Source organism: Cannabis sativa, chromosome 3, assembly GCF_029168945.1.
Source record: "Cannabis sativa cultivar Pink pepper isolate KNU-18-1 chromosome 3, ASM2916894v1, whole genome shotgun sequence".
NCBI classification, from domain to species: Eukaryota; Viridiplantae; Streptophyta; class Magnoliopsida; order Rosales; family Cannabaceae; genus Cannabis; species Cannabis sativa.
This window is the reverse complement of record NC_083603.1, coordinates 12661408-12681820: the sequence shown is the minus strand read 5'-3', so window position 1 is coordinate 12681820 and position 20413 is coordinate 12661408. Positions and strand designations below refer to the sequence as shown.

General features: G+C 34.9%; 1 long non-coding RNA gene across 1 annotated transcript; it reads left to right on the top strand.

Annotated features, from left to right (window-relative positions):
- The first annotated feature begins 10044 nt into the window (after positions 1–10044).
- LOC133035428 (uncharacterized) lies at positions 10045–14730 on the top strand. Its single transcript, XR_009686646.1, has 2 exons — positions 10045–10337; positions 14490–14730. It is a non-coding gene; the product is annotated as an uncharacterized LOC133035428 (long non-coding RNA).
- Positions 14731–20413: the final 5683 nt, after the last annotated feature.

Sequence of the window (20413 nt, the reverse complement as noted above, 5' to 3'; positions counted from 1 at the left end):
ATCTCTAAGTAGTCACCGTAGGAGAGAGTCTAAATACAGACGAAAACTCACAAAACACTTATCAAATGAAATCTTACGGCGTTAAAAGTGTTCAACGAATAACCATCCATAGGGGGACGAAGTCTAGCGTCTCGAGGTTATATTGAAAAAGTTTAACAATTGTAAGACCAACAATGGAGATCGAATATCTTTTGATTAAAAGCTCATTATTTAAAAAATATGTATATATGTATTTTGTATAATCATAATATTCGATATTATAATAATGAAAAATTACAAATTAAAGTTGGTTTAAATAAAAAATCAACTTTAATTAATTTTCAATTATTATTTAATTTGAAAAATAAATTCAAATAAATATCGAACAAGTTCCATAATATAATAATGAAAAATTACAAATCAAAGTTGGTTTAAATAAAAAATGAACTTTAATAAATTTTTTAATTATTAATTAAATTCGAAAAATAAATTCGAATATTAAATGGAACAAATTTCAAAATATCTTGTTTAAGTTGTTTTAGAAGAATCTATAAAATCAATTACTTAAATATCTTTCAAATCAGATTTAATTAAATTAAAATTAAGTTGTAACCACTTAATTTGAAGATATTCCATTTTAAGTTAATATTCGAAAAGATATTAACCTAAAAAATATCTAAAATATTCCATTTTAAGTTAATATTCGAAAAGATATTAACTTAAAAAATATCTAAAGAATCTTAATAATCAATGCCTAAAATTCCTCAACTTAATTTTGAAATTTTAAATCCAAAAGATATTCAGATTTAAGTTAGTTAGTTGTAGATAACTAAATATCAACTTAAATAGGAATATTTAATGAAAAATTTAAATTAAGCTTCAGAAAGAATCTAGATAGTTATAATTCTATATTTAATTAAATACAAGAAAATACATATAGTTTATCTTAGAATATAAAATTCTTTAAACTATGATTTTCTAAATTAATTTCAAAATAAATAAAATTAATTATGTTGCTAATCAATTTTATTAGGTTAAACTAGTGTAATTAACCTAGTACAGTTATTCAAATCAGGCAAATGGGTCTTCACAATTGGGGTAATTCATGTGAGGGGGTGTTGGGTTCAGTATGTCGTACCCACTACTATGGCTCCCAACTCTCACACAAGGCCCAAAAGAGAGGAATTTAACCTTAAAATGAACAACTGTTATTAATTGACTAAGCCCAAAAACTAAATGGGCCTAAATAAAATCTATCAAGAACTATGACATTTTATTTAGCAACAGCAACCTATATGCATCTATAATGAAATTAAACACATAGGCTCACACAGGCACACTTTGGATGGGTCCTATCATGTTGCTAGGTCATACACAGATGAAAGAAGATTGTAAATATACCTGTTACCAATTATTAACTTGACCAAGGGAGCCATGAGTTAAAATCAGATCATTGGATCTGTCAACAAGTTAACCATGGCTATTTGCAATCAAGAAATAATAGGTTTTGAAAACTTACACACAAGCTAAAACACATACTCCTGCAACAAGGTTAGCTGGATAGTTGGATGTAGGATTTATTTAATTTTAAATTAAATAATTAATTTCGAAAATAATTAAATAAAAAAAAATTTTGAAAATTTTAAAAAAAAATTTGAAAAAATTCAAAATTTAAAAAAAAATTAAATTTAAAATTAAACCTACAATTTTGAAAAATTAGGTTTCAACCAACCTAAATATCATTTCAAAATTTGCTAACTACTTTTAAAATTTAAATGTTATTTTATAAATAAAAATTAAATAAAAAATTAAAAAAGATAAATGAATATCTTTTTCAGATTTTAAATGTAATTTAAATAAATAAAATAACAAAATTTAAAAGTTAGCAAAATATCTTACACCTTTTTAAAATTACATGATTATAGTTATCTTATTTTAAATTTAAATAAGGTCAAATTATTTAAAAAAAAAAAGGTTTAATTTAAAATATTTAAAATCTGATCTTAAATTTAAAAATAAGATAAGATATAATCAAATTTAAAAATAAGATAGATTATTAAGCAAATAACATAGATACTAACTATTTTTAAATTCAAATTACACTAATATCTTGAATTAAATTTAAAAAATATTAAATTAATTCAAAATGATAATTAGAATTGAATTAGGAATAGTAATAGTATAAATATAGAACTACACAAAAAATCGGAAGTTAATTCCATGAAAAAACATGATAAAACGAAGAAAAACGAAAAAATTCCGAGCTGTACGGACGGAATGCAGTGCATACCCGTCCGCGCGCGCAGGAGGGTGTCATGGGTGAGGTTTCTCGACAGTTTGGGAAATCAGTATGATTTCCGCGCGCGCACGAGAGTTTCAGCTCAACCGCGATTTTTTTGAAACTTCGAAAAATCATAACTAATTCAAATTAAATCGAAATCGAGTTCGGTAAAAAAGTAACTTGCTTAATTTTTTCCATACTATCCAATAAAAATAATTCCAAAAAACAGATATTCAATTATTTTTCACGAAAATTCACAAACACCAATCAATCATCAAATAACACTCAATACAACATGATACCATCCAAAAACGAACAAACAATCGTTTTAAAGTCCAAATTTCTTGCAAGTAAATCAATTACCATGGCTCTAAGGCCAGTTTTTGGACATTATTTTACACGGATCTTAGATCTACTCACAAGTATGTTTATTAACACCCTAAATATGAACTTTCTAAAACGATAAATTAAACACGTATAAAGTTTAAGAAACCTTACATTGGGTGCAGCGGAATTAAATGACTCCTTCCGTTCAGATCTCTAACCCTTGTATCCTTTCTGTAGCAGAGTATTATCAAGATGTGAACCTGGATCTCTTTCTCTGAATCCTTGATGCTGAAACTCCTTTGCTGATGATCTTTCTTCACGATCTTCCTCACTATGATTGAGGTATTGCTTGCTGTGTGTGGGCACTACTCTAATCACTAGGGTAAGTTCGAAATATGAAGGAAGAAGAGAGGGAGAGAGTGGCGGCCAATGAAGAGAGAGAAGGCTTAGGTTTTTCTGATTCAGAAGTGTAATTTTCCTGAAGCCTTCACTATCTATTTATAGCATTCCACTAGGGTTAGGTTTGAATTATTTGGCATTAAAAAAATGAAAATATCAGTTTAAAATGCCTACAAAAGTGGCCGGCCATGGCTTGATGGATTTGGGCCTTGCTTTTTGCAATTTTGCAATTTTAACACTTTTGTATCTGATTTTCTCAAAAATACCAATTTTCTAATTCAACCATTTAAATGCCAATTCTCACTATTTAATAACTATAAATAATTATTAAATAATATTGTCATTTATCATATTTATTAATTGGACCATACAAAGTATCATAATTAACAAATATGCCCCTATGAACTCTTTCTTTACAATTTCGCCCTTACTTAGTGAAAATTTCATAAATAGACATAGTCTACTTTGTGAATTATAATTGATTAATCAAAACCAATTACATGAGTCTTACAAACAATATTATCTCAACTAGTGCGGGGACCATGGGTCTATATAACCGAGCTTCCAATAAGTAGATCAAGAATTTAGCACTAAAATTCCCTAACTTATTAATTCTTTGTTGAATCCACGCATAGAACTTAGAATTGTACTCTCAGTATATAGAATGCTCTATATGTTCCACCATATAGACGCATCATTAGTTATCCATTGTTATAATCCTAATATGATCAATGATCCTCTATATGAATGATCTACACTGTAAAGGGATTAGATTACCGTAACACCCTACTATGTATTTTATCCTTAAAACACTTGACCCCGTATAAATGATATTTCAGCTTATGTGAAATGAGTACTCCACCATTTATGTTCATTTGGTCAAGCTCGAAGGAGATCATCCTTTGCTTACTATTCGCCAGATAGAAGCTATAGATTCCATGTTTATGCTAGCGCTCCCACTCAATTGCACTACCGTGTTCCCAAAATGTACATATCACCCTGACCTAAAAGTAGGCTTAACTAACAAATCAAAGAACACGAATAGCCTTTCAAGATTGAGCCTAATCATAACAGGATTAGAAACATTTGATCTAGGATCAACTTGGCGATATTGACTTGAATAGATTTTACGGTAAGTTTAATTAAATCTAAGTCAAAGTTCAATATTAGTCGCTTCCGATGCATACTCCATGCATCCAACCTGAGCTTTACTTTAACCAATGTTCTGGAAAGAACATAGCATTTCTCCAAATGCAAGTAAACTCTTGTTGTAGATTATCATATCAGTAAAATCCTGTGTCTGATAAATCTAGGAAACTTTATTCACATAGTCATGTTTACTTTCTAATGTGATGACAGCACAATAAACAGGATCAAGTATGTGAAAAGGGTTTAAGATGAATTTATGAATCAAATAGACAAGCAATTGATAAGGTGAACCAAAACATACACAAATGAATGAAAAATACTTCTGTTTCTTTATTGATGTTGAATAAAATAGATTACATTGAAATGGAGTTTTATTTAGGGCATAAAACCTAACAAACTCCCACTTGCACTAATATAAAACTAATTAGTACATATTAATTAATCCTAAATTCTGACGGTGCTTTTCAAAGGCTGTCACGGCTAGGACTTTGGTAAATGGATCAGCTAGGTTGTCCTCTGTGTCAACTTTCTCAACTAGTACATCCCCTCTTGCCACGTATTCTCTGATAATGTGATACTTCCTTTCAATGTGTTTGCTTCTCTCGTGGCTTCGAGGTTCTTTACTGTTTGCTATTGCTCCATTGTTATCACAAAGTAAGACCAGAGGCTTTTCCATTCCAGGAACAACACCTATACTGGTGAAGAACTTTCTTAGCCAGACAAGTTCTTTCGCAGCTTCGGCTGCTGCTATGTATTCAGCTTCCATAGTTGAGTCTGATATTGCGGTTTGTTTAGCACTTCTCCAAACCACTGCTCGACCCCCAAGAGTAAACACCATCCCAGATGTAGATTTCCTGTCTTCAAGGCTTGCCTGGAAATCTGAATCAGTGTAGCCTATGGGATTTAAAGCACCACCCTTGTAGACTAACACAAGATTCCTTGTACTCTTCAAGTATTTCAGAATATACTTAACTGCATTCCAATGTTCATGTCCTGGATTAGACTGATACTTGCTCACAATTGCAACTGCATAGCAGATGTCAGGTCTAGTGCATAGCATTGCATACATTAGACTTCCAACTGCAGAGGCATAGGGAATTTTTGCCATGTCCTCTATCTCTTGAGGATCAGTTGGAGCTGACAACTATATTCAATGGATGATTGCTTTGACTCTCGCCTAAACGGGACACTGATATCAGTAAGTTTAAAACCTTAAAAATTAATTAGGATTGTATTTTTTTTAGTATTTTTGCTAGTCATTCCTACTTGCTATGTGCTAATAATTTCTGAATAAGATTTTGTGTTAAACCATAATTGATATCTATTTATTATCTTGTAGTATCCTTAATTGCAATGTCGAATCCCATGTTGTCACTGTTAACTGAAAATAAGCTAAATGGAGCCAACTTCCCAAAATGGAGAGAGAACATTAATATTTCTCTCGCAGGTGAAAGTGCCCTATTTGTGTTGACTGAGCCGTCTCCTGAACAGCCAGGTGACAATGCAACCAAAGCTGTTAAAGAGAAGTTTGAGCGTTGGCAGAATGCTAACAACAAAGCTCGATAGTTCATGCTTTCCAGCATGGTTGACACCTTGAAAACAAGGTTTGCTAATGTTGTCACGACTGCAGAAATCATGACGCAGTTAATTGAACTATTCGGTATGGCATCCATCCAGTCTCGCTTTGACGCGACTAAGAAATTCATCAACAAACGGATGGAACCCCATCAGAATATGCGTGACCACCTTCTCCAGATGGCAAGTTATTTCTAGGAAGCCCAGAATCATGGTGCTGAAATGGATCAGACTACTCAAGTGAGTCTCATCTTGAATAGTCTGACTCCAGACTTTCTGCCCTATACATCAAATTATGTCCTGAATAAGAAGGAACAAGACTTTCATACTTTAGTCAACGACCTTCAGACATATGAAAATTTGATTGGAGGTCCAAAGAAAAGAGGGAATAAACCTCAGAATTTTAGAAATGGTAATAGGACGAGTAATCCTGAGGCACACGTTGCTTCTACTTCCGAATACAATAATAAGAAGAAGTGGAAAAATGCCAAGAAGCGAGCTCAAGCTGCGAAAGCAGCTAAGAACAAAAAGGCTGGAGCTTCTGGTGATACACCAAAAGGAAAATATTTCTACTGCAATGAGAAAGGACATTGGAAATCCCAATGTCCTAAGCTTCTTGCAAAGAAACAAGGTATTTCCTTATAAACTGATGTGTTTTAGTCAATTATTATCCATTTGGATTATTAATTCTGGACTACTAACCTTGTTTATTATTCTTCTTATAGCTCAAGCTTCTTAAACTCGGATGCTGTCTTAGCGAGTTGGATCTGAAAGCTGGATCGTGGATGGAGGTCGTCTATGATAAAGAACAAGCTCATTTATTTATTTTTTTTTGAATTAATTGTTTAATTTTTCAAACAATTTGGATTTCAAGTTTGGGATTTTATTCCCTGTTCGTTTCTCATAATATTGCAAACAATTTTTTTTGGTTTATAATAAAATTTATTTTTAATTGCAATCTATGAGTTGAGCTTCAGTACTTTATCTTATAAATCAATTACCAATTGTTATATTTATTATATTTGTATATGTGTTTTTATTATTGATACAAATTCTATAGTTATTTAAACTCCTTACAGAGTTATTACTACATAAAACACTAGAAATTATTTCTATGTTTATGAGTTAGTTCCGGGAGCGGAACCAGTATCAAAGGCACTGTATCGAATGGCTCCAGCAGAATTGAAAGAATTGAAGATACAACTACAAGAATTACTGAATCTGGGATACATTAGGCCGAGTTACTCTCCTTGGGGTGCTCCGGTATTATTTGTTAAGAGGAAAGACGGGTCTCTGCAAATGTGTATTGATTACCGAGAGTTGAATAAGCTTACCATCAAGAACAAATATCCTTTACCTCGAATTGATGATCTTTTTGATCAACTGAAAGGGAAGATGGTCTTCTCCAAGATCGATCTTCGCTCAGGCTATCATCAGCTGAGAATTCGAGAGGAAGATGTCCCGAAAACTGCTTTCCGTACTCGGTATGGACATTATGAATTTCTAGTGATGTCTTTTGGACTCACCAATGCCCCGGCGACATTCATGGATCTTATGAATCGGGTATTCAAGGATTACCTAGATAGATGTGTGATCGTGTTCATTGATGGCATCTTGGTTTATTCTGAATCAGAAGAGGAACATGAGTTGAATCTTAGATCTGTATTGCAATGGTTACGAGACCACAAGCTGTATGCTAAATTCAAAAAGTGTGAATTCTGGTTATCTCGTGTCTCTTTCTTGGGGCACATAGTAGATAAAGATGGGATAATAGTGGACCCGGCTAAGATTGAAGCTGTTCGGGATTGGCCAACACCAAAATCGGCTACTGAAGTCAGAAGCTTTTTGGGCTTAGCTGGGTATTATCGTCGATTTGTTGAGGGTTTCTCAAAGATTGATGTACCCTTAACGGAGTTGACCCGAAAGAATTTGAAGTTTGTTTGGACTGATCGGTGTGAGAAAAGCTTTTTAGAGTTAAAGTAGCGTTTGATTACCGTTCCAGTGCTAACTCTTCCTTCAGATAAGGAAAAGTTTGTTGTTTATTGTGATGCCTCGAGACAAGGTCTTGGCTGTGTTCTTATGCAAGCTGGAAAGGTAGTAGCCTATGCTTCTCGGCAGTTAAAGGAGTACGAGCAGAGGTACCCTACTCACGACTTAGAACTCGCGGCAGTAGTATTTATGCTAAAGATTTGGCGACATTACTTATATGGCGAGAAATGTGAGATATACACTAATCTTAAAAGTCTAAAATACTTCTTTACCCAAAGAGACCTCAATATGAGACAAAGACGCTGGCTAGAATTGGTAAAGGATTATGATTGTGAGATCCTTTATCACCCAGGTAAGGCCAACGTGGTTGCCGATGCCTTGAGTAGAAAGGGGCAGAATCAAATAAATACTGTGAAATAAATCTCCCAGCAGTTAGCAAATGAGATGACCCGAGCTAAAATTGAGTTGGTTGTAGGGCAGTTGGCTAATATTACCCTGCAATCTACTCTTTTAGAGAGAATCAAAGAAGCACAATTGCAAGATCCAGAGTTAATGAAATCCCGAGATAGGGTTTCAGCTGGGAAGACTAGTGACTTTACAGTGGATGAAACAGGAATGTTACGATTTATGAATCGTGTTTGTGTGCCTATGGATGACGGTATTAAAAGAGAGATTATGACTGAGTCTCATACGACTCCTTACTCAGTTCATCCGGGGTCAACGAAGACGTATCAAGACCTCAAGGCCATATTTTGGTGGCCAAGCATGAAGAATGACATCTGAGTTTGTTGTTAAGTGTCTTACCTGTCAGCAAGTGAAGGCTGAACATCAGAGGCCTGCAGGGTTGCTGCAGCCATTGAATATTCCATAGTGGAAATGGGAAGGCATTGCTATGGACTTTGTGGTAGGCTTGCCGAGAACTACGGGACAGTTCGACTCTGTATGGGTCATAGTGGACAGGTTTACAAAGTCAGCGCACTTTTTGCCTGTTCGAACGAACTTCTTCATTGATCAGTATGCTGAGTTATATGTTAGAGAAATTGTTCGTCTTCTTGGTGTCCCAAAGTCCATTGTTTCGGATTGAGATCCGAAATTCACATCAAGATTTTGGGAGAGTCTACATCGAGCTATGGAAACTCAGTTAAAGTTTAGCACAGCATTTCATCCTTAGACGGATGGACAACCCGAGAGGACTATTCAGATCTTAGAAGACATGCTACGGGCATGTGTGCTTGACTTTGAAGGATCATGGGTAAAGTACCTTCCCCTGATCGAGTTCTCGTACAACAACAGCTATCAGGCAACAATCGGGATGGCCCCTTATGAGCTTTTATATGGAAGAAAATGTAGATCACCTATTCACTGTAATGAGGTAGGTAAAAGAAAGTTCTTGGGTCCCGAGGCTATTCAGAGAACAAGTGAGGCAGTTGATAAAATTAGGGCGCAAATGCTCGCGGCTCAGAGCAGACAAAAGAGTTATGCTGATCCAAAGCGACGGGATATTGATTTTCAGATTGGGGACATGGTATTTCTCCAAATATCGCCGATGAAAGGCATCAAGCGCTTTGGTAAGAAAGGAAAACTTAGCCCCAGGTTCATTGGACCTTTTGAAATCCTTGAGAGGATAGGGAAAGTAGCGTACAGGTTGGCTATGCCCCCAGCGCTGGAAGCTGTACATGATGTGTTCCATGTTTCGATGCTTCGGAAGTATGTCTTAGATTCGTCCCATATCCTGAGTTATGAAGCATTGGAACTACAACGAGATTCATCATATGAGGAACAACCGGTGCAAATACTTGACAGAAGGGAGAAAGTCTTGAGAAACAAGACGATTGCACTGGTGAAAGTGTTATGGAGGAACAGTAAAGTAGAAGAGGCAACCTGGGAACTCGAGACGGATATGCAGCAGAAATATCCGAAGTTGTTTAGGTAAATTTCGGGACGAAATTTCTATAAGGAGGGGGTAATTGTAATACCTTGGAATTAAGGAAATAGATTAGCAAAGCCCTAACTAGTTAATTTAGTATTATTGTAGAATTATATTATTAGATAACTTATTATATGCGAATTAATTTGAGAAATGACATGTTAAGACCCCGTTGGTGAGCCAGGGGCATTTTAGTAATTTTGACCCGAGAAGGGTAAAACTGTGAATTTAATTTATTTATGTGCTTATGAACTATATTATTATATAGTATATCTGGTGTGTCCTTTTTCAAGTGTGTTCTGACAAGTTGGCGCGGTATAGTCACAACTGGGTATTTCGGGCCGAACTGGGTTTCGGGCCGAAATACAATTATGGGATGTTTAATTGGCATTTTATTTTTATACAAGAAATCTGAAATTTATTATTTGAGTGTGTGAAATGTGATAATTATATTTTTTTTTACACTTATATGCTTGAAAATGGGAATTTGGCACTAAAGGCAATGTGGTAATTGTGTATTTTGGGTTATGATTCATTAAAAGGGAAATATTAAGCAAAATGAGATTTTATTTCTGCATTTTACTCCAGCCCTAGCAGCCAGCCTCTCCCTCTCTCAAAAACTCATTTGTTAGCTTTGATTTTGTGGTGAATTGCTTGTGGAAGAAAGCTTAGTTTTGGAGATTTGGGGATTTGCTCTTGCTTGGATTTGAGGTAGTTCTCCTACCATTTCTAATTTCTGAGTTGTTGCTGAAATGAGAATTTTTTTTTTTTTTTAAAAAAAGGAGCATGTTTTTATGAGTAGGTGTTCTTGAAATGCATGGGTATGAATTGATATGAATTGTTGAAATTCTAGTTTGAATATTTTGTTAGTAGCTAAGCTTTGAATGTTTGGAAGCTTAGATGGAGATTTGAATGTGAGAATTTGAAATCTATGTTGACATTTTCTTGCTGAATATTGTAAGTAATTTTGTTAGATTTAAGCTCTAAACTCTTGATGTTGATTAGTTCATGTTGAATTGTTGATAATTGTGTTTATGTGATTGTTGTTATAATCTGAATTTTTATGAATGGATGAGGATTTAAGGCATTTGCTTGGGTTATATTGAGAATAAATTTGTGTAAAGATGCTGATATTTTTTTTTATGGTTATGCAAGCTCTTCATTTGGGATTTTTGCTCTAGTTAAAGCTTGCTGAAATTGATGATTTTTAGTTGCTGGTTTTTGGTGTTGTTGGAAGTGAATTAGGTGTAATTCCTCCCTAATTACTTGGTTTATGCTAGGTGAATGTTTGGTATGATTGTGGGTTGTTATAGCATGAAAATTGGTATTTTTGGATGTATTTTCTGTTGGGTTTTATGCCCTAAATAAAACTCTTTACAATCTGATTAGTTATCAATATAAGAAATTTGAAGTGATTGATGTTTGCATGAATTTTACATGCTAATGGTTTAATATGTTTAATATGTTTATTACATTCATACACACAAAATCAGTTAAATCCATATCATATGTTTATTCACAATTACAGTATCGTCAACATTAGTAAAGTATACTAGTTTCGAATGTATGGAGTATACATTGGACTGGACCTATATTGCAACTAAGTTAAGATATTACAAACTTACCGTTATACATATCCTTCCAAGTCAATATCAGTAGTTGATCTTAAGATTAAAAGAATCTAAATCCTGATATGCTTGGGCTCAACTCAGGAGTGCTATTCATGTTCTTTGATTTATTAGTTAAGCCTACTTTTGGGTCAGGGTGATACGTATATTTTGGGAACATGATAGTATGATTGAGTGGGAGTGCTGAACATAAATATGGAATCTATAGCTTCTACTGGTGTATAGAAGTCAAGTGATGATTCCCTTCGAGCTTAGCATATAGAAGTACATGGATGAGCTCTTGTTTAACTGACTAATTATTAGATCACTAAACACCATTTACAGGTAGCTAAGTGTTTTAAGGGGCAAAATACATTGAGGGGTGAGAACGGTAAAGAAATCCCAGCTCGATGTAGATCATCTATATAGAGGATCTTTAAATCACAATAAGATTATAACAATTGTTAAATGAGATAATATATTGATATCGTGGAACATACAATATGCTCTATATAAGTCTGAGAGTGCAATTCTAAGTTCTAAGAGTGGATTCAACGAAGAATTAATAAGTAGGAATTTACTTGGTAAATTTGGTTCACTTATTAGAAGCTCAGCATATAGATCCATGGTCCCCATTCTAGTTGAGAACATTCTGCTTGTAAGACTCATTAATTGATTCGTGATTGATCCATTATAATTCTAAAGTTAGACTATGTCTAATTTTATGAATTTTCACTAAGCAGGGGTGAAATTGTAAAGAAAAGAGTTTCTAGGTTTATTTATTTATTAATGGACTTTATATGTCTAATTAATAATTAAATTAAATGATAATATTATTTAATAATCTATTTTAGTTATTAAATAATTAGTTTTGGCATTTAAAAGGTTAGAATTGGAAAATTGGCGTTTTTTAGAAAATAGAGATAAAATTTGATAAAACTGCAAAATCAAGTGAGGCCCATTATAACACCATGGCCGGCCACTTATTGTGGGTTTTTCAAATTAATATTTTCATTATTTTAATGCCAAATAATTCCTAACCTAAACCTAGTAGTTGCCTATAAATAGAAAGTGATGGCTCAGTCACAACACATGCTTTCATTAGTAATCTGACAGAAATTTCTCTCTTCAGAAAAACTGAGCCTTCCCCACTTTCTATACCTGGCCGAAATCCCTATTCTCTTTTCTCCTTCATCAATTTCAACCCTAGTGAAAGAGTAAGTGCCCACACACAGAAAGCAGTAACTCAATCATAGATTGGAAGACTGTGAAGGATCAAACTTGAAGAAAAAGGACATTCTGGCTCAGATCTTGATTATACTCTGCTACAGAAAGGATTCAAGGGTTAGAGATCTGATTGGAAGGAGACATTAATTCCGCTGCATCAATGTAAGGTTTTCTTAACTTTATATGAGTTTAATTTATCGTTTTAGAAAATTCATATTTAGGGTGTTTAAACAACATACTTGTGAGTAGATCTAAGATCCTGGTAAATAATCCAACATTTTCGTGGCTGGAAACAGGGTTTCCTGGGTTTTTAAACCCAGTAGCCGCGGCCATTTTTGGCAGCTTATTGTATTTTTTTGGGTTTTTATTTTGGTCATAACTTTTGACTCGGGACTCCGTTTGGGACGTTCTTTATGTCGTTGGAAAGCTCGTTCCGAGCTCTATCTGAATATCTGGAATTTAATTGCCCAATTTTTAATTTATGGAAATGGATTTTGGGATTAACCCTATACTTGTGTATCCGGGAATTGTGACTAGGATTACCGGTACTTGGTCAAGAGCACCCCGGGATTGTGAATCTCCATATTTGCAGGACATCAGGTAAGATAGTAGTTAACACGTAGAGATATGCACAATGGCGCTTATATGGAATGTGATTTATATGAGAAACTAGAAACTAGGATTAGAGTTATTACTCTAAAGTGAGCGGTTTATTGGCTTAGGGTTATTACCCAAGTGAATTGTTAATATTTTCATTATTTTAATGCCAAATAATTCCTAACCTAAACCTAGTAGTTGCCTATAAATAGAAAGTGATGGCTCAGTCACAACACATGCTTTCATTAGTAATCTGACAGAAATTTCTCTCTTCAGAAAAACTGAGCCTTCCCCACTTTCTATACCTGGCCGAAATCCCTATTCTCTTTTCTCCTTCATCAATTTCGACCCTAGTGAAAGAGTAAGTGCCCACACATAGCAAGCAGTAACTCAATCATAGATTGAAAGACTGTGAAGGATCAAACTTGAAGAAAAAGGACATTCGGGCTCAGATCTTGATTATACTCTGCTACAGAAAGGATTCAAGGGTTAGAGATCTGAGTGGAAGGAGACATTAATTCCGCTGCATCAATGTAAGGTTTTCTTAACTTTATATGTGTTTAATTTATCGTTTTAGAAAGTTCATATTTAGGGTGTTTAAACAACATACTTGTGAGTAGATCTAAGATCCTGGTAAATAATCCAACATTTTCGTGGCTGGAAACAGGGTTTCCTGGGTTTTTAAACCCAGTAGCCGCGACCATTTTTGGCAGCTTATTGTATTTTTTCGGGTTTTTATTTTGGTCATAACTTTTGACTCGGGACTCCGTTTAGGACGTTCTTTATGTCGTTAGAAAGCTCGTTCCGAGCTCTATCTGAATATCTGGAATTTAATTGCCCAGTTTTTAATTTATGGAAATGGATTTTGGGATTAACCCTATACTTGTGTATCCGGGAATTGTGACTAGGATTACCGGCACTTGGTCAAGAGCACCCCGGGATTTGGAATCTCCATATTTGCGGGACATCATGTAAGATAGTAGTTAGCACGTAGAGATATGCACAATGGCGCTTATATGGAATGTGATTTATATGAGAAACTAGAAACCAGGATTAGAGTTATTACTCTAAAGTGAGCGGTTTATTGGCTTAGGGTTATTACCCAAGTGAATTGTTAATATGTAATTGTTATGCCATGATGTATATAGATGTATATTGAAATAAAGGGTTATGTGTTCAAGGCATAATCGGGTTGGACTCGGTAACTAGATCCGAGATGAATCGTTCTAAGGCGTTATTATAATTAGACGTGTGAGCGTAACACGTAGGTCTATGCCACATAGACATAAATAGGCGTGTGAGCGTAAGACGCAGGTCTGTGTCATATAGACAAATATGAAATGGCATTATTATTTATGTGATGAGTTATATATGATTAACGTTATATTTTACTGTCTTGCTGGGCTTTGCTCACGGGTGCTCTACTGTGCAGGAAAGGGTAAATCTATCTCTGATCAGCCATGAGTATGGGAGTTGGGCGATGTATGTACATGTTCGTGCCACACTAGACCAAGCGGGTTGGGGTCTACCAGTGTTGAAACTTTTGTAACTCTATTTTGCCGCTTAGGTCGGTTAAGGAGAAAAGACTTGTAATATTTTGTAAAATAATTTTTGGGATCCCGAAATATGTAACTTTTGTTTGTAAGGTTAAAATTATTACAAGTTTATTTTCATTCCGTTTTCGTTTAAAGTTTAATTTCCGTGCTTATTTTAAAACCAATTCTGTTTAGGGGATTAGGGTTTCTTAATCATATTGGGTAGCGTGCCTAAATCTTAGGGCGTTACAATTTGGTATCAGAGTGCCAAGGTTTTTAAACTTCCTGTAGACCGGCCAAACATGTACAATCATCGTCAGAGATAAGCTCGACTCATGGTACAGTAAGTGTTGAGAGTAAATACTTTACTGCTTATGTGATCAATTAATTACCGGTTTCCATTTTAGGCAGTATGTAAGCATCTAGGGTATTTATGTGATATATGATGCCATGCTTAAAATGCTATATGTTAAGTGTTTAATTATATGAAATAAATAGTTGAGTTAGGGTTTAAGGTATTAAGTGCATAAGTGTGGTATTGGTGCTTAACTCACTAGGGTTGTTGATTATAGGGGTACTTGTAAAAATGGACCCTCCGCAATCATTTAGACCACAAGGCGAGCAAGTAGAGCATGGTGTAGACCAAACCAATCCACCGGCACCACCTGCACCTCCGCAGAATCCGGGGGATAATGCGGGGGTTGGCAATGTTAATCTTCCTGCTGACTGGCAGCAGATGTTCCAAGAAATGCGAGGTATCATACTTTGTCAAGAGGAAGAATTGCGTCGATTAAGGCAACCGGCACCGGCTACCCCTGTTGAGCAAGTGTTACCACCAGGGTCTGTGGTAGTGTTTGGTAACCAGGGGTTTATGATGCCGCACAGAGATTCTGTGTTTGAACGGTTTGTGAAGCTGCAACCTCCAACTTTTTTGGGAGGTACTGACATAATTAAGGCTGAGCAGTGGATGAGTACAATCACCCGTATCCTTGATAATATGGGAGTGATGGGAACAGAGAGAGTGAATTGTGCGGCTTTCATGTTAAAAGATCATGCCCGCATCTGGTGGGATATTGTGGGACAGACTCGTGACGTCAGTGTAATGACTTGGGATGAGTTTAAGAATTTGTTTGAAGAAAAATTTTATAACATCGCAGTGAGGACTTCACATATGGAAGATTTTGTGAGACTAACTCAGGGGAAGATGTCTATGGCCGAGTACACTCTGGAGTTTGATCGGCTGTCCAAGTTTGCTGGTGAGAGGACTGAATGCCACAATCAGTTGGGACTGAATTGTTGATAATTGTGTTTATGTGATTGTTGTTATAATCTGAATTTTTATGCATGGATGAGGATTTAAGGCATTTGCTTGGGTTATATTGAGAATAAATTTGTGTAAAGATGCTGATATTTTTTTTATGGTTATGCAAGCTCTTGATTTGGGATTTTTGCTCTAGTTAAAGCTTGCTGAAATTGATGATTTTTAGTTGCTGGTTTTTGGTGTTGTTGGAAGTGAATTAGGTGTAATTCCTCCATAATTACTTGGTTTATGCTAGGTGAAAGTTTGGTATGATTGTGGGTTGTTATAGCATGAAAATCGGCATTTTTGGATGCATTTTCGTGGCTGGAAACAGGGTTTCCTGGGTTTTTAAACCCAGTAGCCGCGGCCATTTTTGGCAGCTTGTTGTATTTTTTTGGGTTTTTGTTTTGGTCATAACTTTTGACTCGGGACTCCGTTTGGGACGTTCTTTATATCGTTGGAAAGCTCGTTCTGAGCTCTATCTTAATATCTGGAATTAAGTGCCCAGTTTTTAATTTATGGAAATGGATTTTGGGATTAACCCTATACTTGTGTATCCAGGAATTGTGACTAGGATTACCGGCACTTGGTCAAGAGCACCCCGGGATTTGGAATCTCCATATTTGCGGGACATCAGGTAAGACAGTAGTTAGCACGTAGAGATATGCACAATGGCGCTTATATGGAATATGATTTTTATGAGAAACTAGAAACCGGGATTAGAGTTACTACTCTAAAGTGAGCGGTTTATTGGCTTAGGGTTATTACCCAAGTGAATTGTTAATATGTAATTGTTATGCCATGATGTATATAGATGTATATTGAAATAAATGGTTATGTGTTCAAGGCATAATCGGGTTGGACTTGGTAACTAGAACCGAGATGAATCGTTCTAAGGCCTTATTGTAATTAGACGTGTGAGCGTAACACGTAGGTCTATGCCACATAGACATAAATAGGCGTGTGAGCGTACCACGTAGGTCTGTGTCATACAGAAAAATATGAAATGGCATTATTATTTATGTGATGAGTTATATATGATTAACGTTATATTTTACTGTCTTGCTGGGCTTGGCTCACGGGTGCTCTACTGTGAAGGAAAGGGTAAATCTATCTCTGATCAGTCATGAGTATGGGAGTTGGGCGATGTATGTACATGTTCGTGCAACACTAGACCAAGCGGGTTGGGGTCTACCAGTGTTGAAACTTTTGTAACTCTATTTGGTCGCTTAGGTCGGTTAAGGAGAAAAGACTTGTAATATTTTGTAAAATAATTTTTGGGATCCCGAAATATGTAACTTTTGTTTGTAAGGTTAAAATTATTACAAGTTTATTTTCATTTTGTTTTCGTTTAAAGTTTAATTTCTGCGCCTATTTTAAAACCAATTCCGTTTAGGAGATTAGGGTTTCTTAATCATATTGGGTAGCGTGCCTAAATCTTAGGGCGTTACATTGATATTCATGCCATATTGTATCACACGAAATCAAGAGAGAAATAGAGAGAAAATTTCGAATTCCTTGTGAGAGAGAAATGCCCACACACAGCATACAGTACCTCAATCATAGTTTGGAAGACTGCTAAGGATCACATCCAACTAAAGGACATTCGGGCTCAGATCTTGATTATACTCTGCTACAGACAGGAATCAAGGGTTAGAGATCTGAGTGGAAGGAGACACTTAATTCTGCTGCCATCACTGTAAGATTTCTTCACTTTTATGTGTTTTTGTTTATCATTTTAGAAGTTCATATTTAGGTTGTTAAATCAATATACTTGTGAGTAGATCTAAGATCCTGGTAAAATTAATTCCAACAGATGAGAGAATAGGGAGAAGAATCCTGTTGTTAGTTTGCCAATCGTTAATGCCTAATTGCTATCCCATTACAATCTGATTAGTTATCAATCTAAGAAGTTTTGAAGTGATTTATGTTTGCATGAATTTTTCATGCTTATGGTTTAATATATATATACATTTAATATATGCACAAAATCAGTTAAGTCCAGAACATATATTTATTCACAATTACAGTATTGTCAACACAGTGGAATGTGATTGTGATTATATGATTCAAAAGACTAAGTCCCTGTTTCATCAGTGTTTTGTATTTACACTGATGTGATAATCAGCGATGATGTATACTTACACTTGGAGTAAGTGTTATGTTCTTTCCAAGACATTGGTAAAGTATACTAGTTTCGAATGTATGGAGTATACATTGGACTGGACCGATATTGAACTTAGTCAAGATATTATAAACTTACCGTTGTATCTGTCCAAGTCAATATCACTAGTTGATCTTAGATCAAAAGAATCTAAATCCTGATATGCTTAGGCTCAATCTTAGGAGTGCTATTCATGTTCTTTGATTTATAAGTTAAGCCTACTTTTGGGTCAGGGTGATACGTATATTTTGGGAAAATGATAGTATGACAGAGTGGGAGCGCTGAACATAAATATGGAATCTATAGCTTCTACTGGTGTATAGAAGTCAAGTGATGATTCCCTTTGAGCTTAGCTAAATAGAAGTAAATGGATGAGCTCTTGTTTCAGTGACTATATCTTAGATCACTAAAACATCATTTACAAGTAGCTAAGTGTTTTAAGGGACCAAATACATTGAGGGGTGAAAACGGTAAATTTATCCCATCTCGATGTATATCATCTATATAGAGGATCTTTGATCACATTAAGATTATAACGATGGTTAAATGAGATAGCATATCTTTATCGTGGAACATATAGAATGCTCTATATTAGTCTGAGAGTGCAATTCCAAGTTCTAAGAGTGGATTCAACAAGGAATTAATAAGTTAGGAAATTTACTTGGTATATTCGGTTCGGCTTATTGGAAGCTCAGTAATATAGATCCATGGTCCCCATTCTAGTTGAGACCATACTGCTTGTAAGACTCAATAATTGATTTATGATTAATCAATTATAATTCTAAAGTTAGACTATGTCTAATTTGTGAATTTTCACTAAGCAGGGGTGAAATTGTAAAGAAAAGAGGTTCTAGGTTTGTTTATTAATTAAGAGACTCTATATGTCTAATTAATAATTATATTAAATGAAAATATTATTTAATAATCTATTTTAGTTATTAAATAATTAGTTTTGGCATTTAAATTGTTAGAATTGGAAAATTGGCGTTTTTGAGAAAATATAAATAAAAATTGTGAAAACTGCAAAATTCCAAGTGGGGACCATTAACACCATGGCTGCCCACTTGTATAGGCTTTTTCCAATTATTATTTTTATTATTTTAATGCCAAATAATTACTAACCTAAACCTAGTAGTTGCCTATAAATAGAAAGTGATGGCTCACACTAAAATAAGAGTTATTCAGTAATTCAAGAGATTGTCTTTCAGAAAACTGAGCCTTCCACTTTCTCTCTATAGCTGACCTTCTCTCTCTCTCTTTTCTTCTTCATAATTTCAAAACACCCTAGTGAAAGAGTAGTGTCCACACAGAGCAAGTGGTACCTCAATCATTGTCTGGAAGATCGTGAAGGATCCAATTCAAAGAGAAGGACATTCAGACTTAGATCTTGATAATACTCTGCGACAGAAAGGATACAAGGGTTAGAGATCTGAGTGGAAGGAGACATATTATCCCGCTGCAACCAATGTAAGGTTTCCTTAACTTTATATGTGTTTATTATCGTTTTAGAAAGTTCATATTTATGATGTTAAACAACATACTTGTGAGTGGATCTAAGATCCTGGTAAAATAAATTCCAACAGGAGGCACTACTCCATGGGTGATTCTGCATAGCGACAGTGGCACAGGTTCTTTGATCAAGTCAGGGGTAAGGGAGATCTTCACCAAGAGGGTGGTTCTACGGAGGTAGAGGGACAAGTGCAGACTTAGGATTCAGATGAAGCTTGGAGTAAGCTTAGGAGTCGTGTTGGGTTTTATGCCCCAAATAAAACATTTTACAATCTGATTAGTTATCAATATAAGAAATTTGAAGTGATTGATGTTTGCATGAATTTTACATACTAATGGTTTAATATGTTTATTACATTCACACACACAAAATCAGCTAAATCCAGATCATATGTTTATTCACAATTATAGTATCGTCAACACAGTGGAATGTGATTGTGATCATATGAATCAAAAGACTTGGTCCCTGTTTCATCAGTGTTATTGGATTTACACTAATGTGATAATCAGCGATGATGTGAACTTACACTTGGAGTAAGTGTTATGTTCTTCCCAGGACATTAGTAAAGTATACTAGTTTCGTATGTATGGAGTATACATTGGACTGGACCGATATTGCAACTAAGTTAAGATATTACAAACTTACCGTTATATATATATATATATCTTTCCAAGTCAATATCAGTAGTTGATCTTAAGATTAAAAGAATCTAAATCCTGATATGCTTAGGCTCAACTCAGGAGTGTTATTCATGTTCTTTGATTTATTAGTTAAGCCTACTTTTGGGTCAGGGTGATACGTATATTTTGGGAACATGATAGTATGATTGAGTGGGAGTGCTAAACAT